We start from the raw sequence: 7,397 nt of genomic DNA, 5'->3' as shown, positions 1-7,397 counted from the left end.
AAAGGGACAGGCTCTGGAGTTGAAGTTACTTGGGTCTGCAGCAGTATACATCCACTGTGACTGCTTATAGCCAGAAACACAATGCAGAGCAACAAGTAGCTTTATATAAACATGTCTCAGGGAGACACAACCCGTCTGCTCTTCCCATAATGGTTCTCAGCTACGGTTCCGATGAGCAAACAGCAGACGGGGATGGAAAAGTGCCTCCCATCCCCAATACACAGCCGGTTAAGTAGCAAATGTCAAGAAGGTCCCCACAGCAAATTTTTGAATATGCAGGATGCTGGGTGCAGTCACAATCATAGCTTGTAGCTGATATGAAGGTTTTGCCCTGGCCTTATGTACCATAGGTGAAGTTTCCCTGACTTCATTGCATGAGGCCCTCTCATAAGAACAGTTATTTTAAATAGAGTATGGAAAATTCTTGTTGCAGTCTTTATAAATGCTGTGTAATGGAAAATGAATTTGTAGAAAACAAAGAGTAGGTATGAGAGCAATCTCTTAACGTCGTCATTGTTACAAAGCAATGTACAAACACACAGCGTTAGCCATTATATTGAAAACAATCATCTGCCTAAAATAGCCTGCAGCAGCAAACAGCTATGGAAAGGGATTTGTTAGCAATCATATAACACCCTGTACTAGTTACTAGTTAGATCTTCTTCCAATATTTAGCAGGCTTCTCTGCAGTTTGTGAAGGAGCCTTTATCCTAAATAAAGTGCCACGTTTTCAGCCTCCTAGTTGAGTTACAAGTGAAGAACACAAGCTGCAGGAGAGAAGGAAGACCTGTGGAAATGCTACATAGACCTTTTGCAAAATTATATTCCCATTGTGATGTCAATGGAAATTTTCACAGATAAGTATAAAACTGGGGTAATTAATTTTTTGTAACTCATTAATTCTGGGTACAGCCATGTCAACACATATTTTTTTTTGAAAACCTGGGGTGTGAAACTAAAAGGATTCACCCCTACAACCTCTCAGGAGGAAGGCTTGCTCCAAAGGAGGCACACAGTGGGCCTGGGAGATTGGCACTTTAGGACCATGGCTGCCAATCCCACTCATATGCCATGAACAGGGAAAACTAGTCACATGCTAAATGTGGAGCACAGTCCTCATTTCAGAATTGACTTACTTGGTTATCCACTCCAGTCCTCCGCTCCAAACACGCCTCTCGCCTCCAATATCAGAAATTTCAGCCTCATGCATAAGTACTCCTAAAACATAAAAATAAGAAACCTGTTCCTTAATGCTCATGGCGACTTGTCCTTCCTACTACTAGATGTGACTGCAAACGTTCAGACAATTTTTACCTTAATATCTTTGAAAATTGTCCTAGTTTTGTTTTGCTTAATTAAAACACAGCATTATCTTTGTTATTATCATTAATTAGTTTGTTTCCCAGATAAAATATTTTCCTTACGTTTTTACATAGCATCCTGGGTAACAATACTTCAAAAAAAAACTAGTTACTCAGAAGGAAAAAATATAAGTAACTACCTCAATACAACTTCAAGAAAAAATTAAGAAGTTGTAAAATATACTGGCGGCAGTACTTACTCATAAGGATTTGTATCTAACTTCTTACAGTGAGAACAGATTTGACATTTCAAGGAGCTTTCAGAAAATTCTGCCTTTATTTTTCAGGCAGATCTACTATTTATCTCTAAACCTGTTTTGCTGTGAGGCTCACATTCTGTCACTGAGAAACGAAGCAGAGACTGCCAAAACATAAAGATGCTGCTCTTCTTCATTTTAAAACCTTTGTCAAAGCTCAGAAAAGATCTTGAAAACACCAACTCCACTTTTAAACTGCACTTGGTCTAAAATGCTAATGTAATTTCAGGGCATACTTAATATTCTAAAACCACAAGGAAAAAATAATAAAAGAAGGGATCTGGAAGCTGTCTATCCAGATTAAAACATTTGGAAAACAAAAATAAGGCTAAAACTGAAACAGTTATGAGGGCCACAGAAAATGTTATGAAAATGTTTCTCATTACTGCGAGGCTGCTATGAATATTAATGTTTAACAACATATTTGAACAGAGCTGGTGGCAGCATCTTGTGCAGTAAGATTACACTCAGGGTTGGTGATTTTCAGAGCACAAACATAAAGGTTTCTGACGCTCCACATTTTTGCACTATTAGAAAATGACACGAACCAGCCATACTGCAGAGGCCTTGGGGGTCCCTGTACCTACTCAGCCTTGCCTCTGCAAAACTTATAGGGCTCCCAAAGGATTCTGAGCATACAAAGTGGAAGAATTTTCCTACCTTCAGGGCACTGAACCCTTGAAAAACAAATCCTGTTTAAATAAGTGCCTCCTGTCTCCTAGCAGCAAAACTAGGTCTGCTTAATAGATAAGATGTACCCGTTTCCTTCCTCTGAACTGACTGATTGGTTTCCAGAATACACACAGCTCCCCTCGCTTGCACCATTTTGAAATAGGGGTAAACGTTGACCCATTTTAATGAGAAAAAACATGTTAGTGTAGACAAACGTACATCAGCCTCAGCCCCATGTTTTGTGAGATCATGTACTTCCACATGAAGCAACACAATACACACTTCACATGCCTGAAAGGGTTTTTTGTTCGTTTGTTTTTCTTTAAAACTGTGTGGTTTTCATGTTTCTGGCAAGTAATAATTCACAACTCCAGGATGTTCTGGCTTGATTCTGCAATTCCTGCAGTATGGAATCAGCTCCATGTGAAAACCAGCAAGGAAAACTTTACGTTTTGAAAATCGTAACTTGCATCTAGGGGTTTCCACAATGGCTTAACAGTTGTCTGATTTCAGCACTTCCCTGGCAAGAACGTCACTGATGTAAGATCTCCAAAATACAAACATTGCTTTTTGGGATGAGAGCCCTGGCCAAATTCAGGTTTTCTGGTGTGGGAAGTTTCCTACAGGCGTCTTCAGTTTATATCGCATAAAATCTGTGATCTTTCAAGCTCACTATTTCTCCAAAGTGTCATCGTGAAGTTATTGTGCATAGGCAGAGATAAGCACTTGGAGCGCACTGCGCAGGAGTCATGTAAAGTCTTTTCATATGAAATCTTTTAACATTTAAATGACGTAACTTCTCTGAGCTCTCATTCAGCAGCCAAATAAAATTGAATGAAGATTACGCATACTAGAGAGCAGCTCTCAACCTTTCCCAGACCACAACAAGCCATTTTTGACCTGCGCAGGCAAAAATAGCTCATCCTAGCCTGACTGTACAAGGTTCCTTTTTAAGAAGAGTAAACTTGTTTTTATTACAGTATCTAAAACCATGTACATTATTTTTAATTAATTTTCTCAAAGCGCACATAACTTTTTTCAAGTGGTACATTCCAGGTACTCACCATATTTGTTCCTTTTCACTGGGCAAACTTTGTCGTGCCCTTGCTCTAAATTCTCAAATGCCTGTTACACCTCTCTGCCCATGGCTTCACTTCATCCCAACTCCATTGCCAACCAAGTACTCTTTAAAATCTGTACTTGGTATTTCTCAGTATTGGAGCCTCCTTTTCATAAATGTGTGTTCAAAAGCAACATAAATTCCACAGAAAATACAGGAGCCCTGAAACTAAAAGGCTTCTGTAAGTGATCACCAATTAAAAAAAAAAAAAAAAAAAAAAAAAGCTCAATTAGGATCAAATTAAAGCCCAGAATCCTGTCTCTAAGCGTGCTCAGCTGGGGTTACTCATCTTACACAGATAAGAGCATGGTCTGTTTGCAGGGACTCTCTCCTAGCTCCTGACAATCAGTAATCAGTAATTTGGAAACTTCTGAGGCAGAGGCTAGTAACAACAGCTGGGCTCAGCATCCAGAGATGCTCTGCCCCCTTCCTGAACCCACATGGAGCTTTGGTCTCTACAACACCCTGCAGTAGTGCTCATCAGGGAAAACAACATTCTCCAAACCCTTTTTTTCTTTTTTTTTCTTGGGGTTCATCTGACCCAGAATTGAAGAATATTTTTCTTAACAGTCTGGGATTTCCAGAAGGCTTCTGTTTTTGAACTAGCACATATGTTTTAAATGGGAATTATTTCTTGGCTTATAAAAATTTAAGCAGTGCTGTAAATATATAAACAGGGCAGCTGCTTACCTAACAAATAGTGGATGATCACAAAAGCCTGCTTGTCAAATACACCTTGTGCGAGTATTAAGAATTGTTTATTTTGGACACTGTACAAAAGCATCTTGCAATAACCCAGTGTTGCTAAAGTGGAGAGAACAGAACACTCCACATTATTCTCATTCATTCTGCCTGTATGAAAAGTAAATCCATTCCCATTCCCCTTACCGAAAATAGGAATATTTTTTCACATTTTTAAGAGCAAATGGTTAGACTTCAGGACTTTCAGAAATATAAGAAAATGCATAGAAAGGCTCTTGGATTTGCCACCTCAATCAGCCCAAAACGTACCCCTGCAAAATGCCACGCATTAGTTCTACCTGGCAGGTTTGCAACATCCGTGAGCATGGAAGAAAGGGAAAAGATGCTGAGCAATCACTAGCACTGCAGGACACCCATTCTGCGAGACGCTGGCTGACCTCCACTACCACTGCACTCACTGCACGAACTCCTCCAGAACATGCCTTTTAATTACAGCTTGTGTTTTATGTCCCACCCATTACCATCGAGTTAACTACAGGCTGGATTTAAACATTATCATTAGCTACAGCGTGTAAGATGTGTGAAAGGGAATTAGGCATATATAATGACAGCTCTCTCTCTCTAAATGTTTAAATAAGGGAGGAAAAGACAAAGAAATTATATAGTAGTGAATGTCGTGTCTACATCATAATTTGATACCTGCTGCACGTTTTTGTATTGCTGGGGAATTTCAAAGATGCAGCATTTGTGGTCACGGGCCAGAGCACAGGACTGGATGCTTTCTAGGATGTAGCCTCTGCCAAAATTTGGAATCCTTGTTTATCTTCAGGCGAGCAGCAGCCACATCTGGGCCTTGGTCATGTACTCAGATCACAGGCTTGCACATAAAAAAGCAACTGCTCACCAAAGCTAGCTCAACATCAAGTGAAGAATGGCCCAGAAAAAGCCATTAAAACACAGCTAATTCTCCCTTACCACACAGAGGAGTGTTCGTAATAAAAAGGACAAGAAATAACTTCAAAACTGTCAGATATTGTAGTGGTGAGTTAAGATAACTCTGTGGACAGAGAGCACTGAACATGACTGATTGAATGCATTTCCTAAAAAGCCCCAGAAATATGAGCATTATCTTGTATTTCTCTCTCTCCATTTTAATTTAGGAATGTGTTCTTAAGCCAGCATTCTGCTGGGCCTTGTCTGTGTATCAGTCATAAATAAAATACAAACATTACTATGACCTTAGGCGAAGAGATGAGGAGGAGGAAGCAAGTTATGAGGTTGGCTCAAATGATGCCAGTCTTTCACGTCTGGAAACAGCTAGATCTCCGAGGCAGGTAAGTAGCTGCTAATCAGCTACACAAAAGTACGTAAGGAACCTTGTGAAAGGATGTTTGTGTTTCTGCTGGGTGCTATCTATTGCTTCTTACTCAAACATTCCTTCTGAAAGACGGGGATTCATTCAAATTTTTGGTGCAGCGTGATCTGTTGCTGGTCTACAATTACCTTATAAGCATCTGCGCTATTGTTCCATCAACCTTCAGCTTGTACCGTGAAATCCTAGCTCAATCACCAAGGCAGAGTCTACCCTCTTGCAAAATACTTCATGTGAGTGTCATCTCAGTCATTATCATTACGCACCATCTATACAGTGCTTGATGCTGGCTGTGCTCTACCATTGTACGACTGACATTTTGTTTGGTCCGCTCTCACCAGCTCTTCTGCTATCTTCTCTTAACGCAAACTCACATTTCTACCAGCAGTTAAAATAAAGGATTGAGGTGGGTTTATTTGGTTTCTACTTTTATAAAGGCAAGGTGATGTAAAAAAACCACCAGCTTTCTTACAAAGATCTCATAACCAAGCGTAAAATGATGCTAACCTTTATGAACAGCATCAGAATCAGTATCTCCAAACGATTTCATTTTCCATGAGACTGGAAAATTCACAGCAGCAGAAAAAAATGCAGACTGAATGAAACCTGCTGAAAAAAAATGAGTTTTGCAGACCTTCCAGAGTTGGCACTGTGTCCGTGCTGTATAGAAAAGTACAAAAATGATGTGCCCTTACCCTGCCTATGACGGGCCAGCGAAGTTAAGAGGCAGAACGCCCAGTAAGAGCTCCCACCTCAGCACTGCCCCAGTGATGGGGGAGCTGACTGAACACGAATGGCTTTCCTTGGCTGTGGTGATGTAATTTCAGCCCTGCTGGCAATACACTGGAAACCAAAGTGCCTTTCAGTTTCAAACCTCAGCCTTTGAAAAGAACATTAAAGGCTCCTGTGGAGAGTCTGCTTCTTAAAAGTTCTTTTTTCCATGGGGGAACTGAAACGTGCCTCCAGTAGGGAAAGCTCCTGCCTTCTCCTGTGGATAGTGGCAGCAGGGAGAGGGAAACTTCAGTTCCCTGTTAGTGTTCCCAACTCCTGCCCAACTGCACGACTGCAGAGGCCTTCAGAGGCTTCCACCACATTTGATTTGCAAGTAATCAGTTCCTACATAAACGCCCCATTAAAGCCTGTCACAGAATTCAGCGCAGCATCTGCCTAGCCATGACTTCAAATGAAAACGTTATGAGAGGTCTTGCCTGTATTTTCCATCCGAATATTTGCAGAGCTCCAAATAGCGTAAGGACCCCGGTACGGACATCACTGCAGTCGGTGGGAGCCCTGCCTCTGGCTTCGGCAGGAATGGCCTCGTGCATCCTGTACCAACAGCTCTGAAACACTGAACCTCACCTGCGACAGCTAGCGTTGAAGGCAGCACCGTATTATTGTTTCTATGTACTCCAGCACAGCCCTGAGTGCACGCGGGACTTTATATGCTCACTTAATGAAGGCGGTGTGGCGGTGGTCACAAGGGACTCCAACCCGGAGCAGGTACCTCAGAGCAGCCCCTCTGGGAACCGCTGCACTGATGGATTGCCCCACCACACAAGGCCACAGACAGCACCTACGGACTGGGCGGCAGCGCTCCGGTCGCTCCGTGCACCCTCAGCCCGTGTCGCCTGGGGCTTTATTTCAGACGAGGTGTTCACGGGGAGGAACGGGTGCCCCGGCTATGGCCGCCAGAGCGTGGGTGCCCAGGAGAGCGGTGTGCGGCCTGGTGAGGGGTGGAGGATGTGGCACTGCGGCACGGCAAGTGGCACAGACACAGATGGCTTGTCCACGAGGCTTGGGGAGCACACGGAGGACAACTGGGCACTGCTTGTACCGGCCAAACGTGGCACCGTAACCATTAGGTCAGTGAGAGAGGCGCTAACCAGCCTGCAGCGCCACGGCCACGGGCTGCG

Source organism: Oxyura jamaicensis, chromosome 12 (assembly GCF_011077185.1).
Source record: "Oxyura jamaicensis isolate SHBP4307 breed ruddy duck chromosome 12, BPBGC_Ojam_1.0, whole genome shotgun sequence".
Classification (NCBI taxonomy): Eukaryota; Metazoa; Chordata; class Aves; order Anseriformes; family Anatidae; genus Oxyura; species Oxyura jamaicensis.
Note: the sequence above shows the minus strand (reverse complement) of the source record.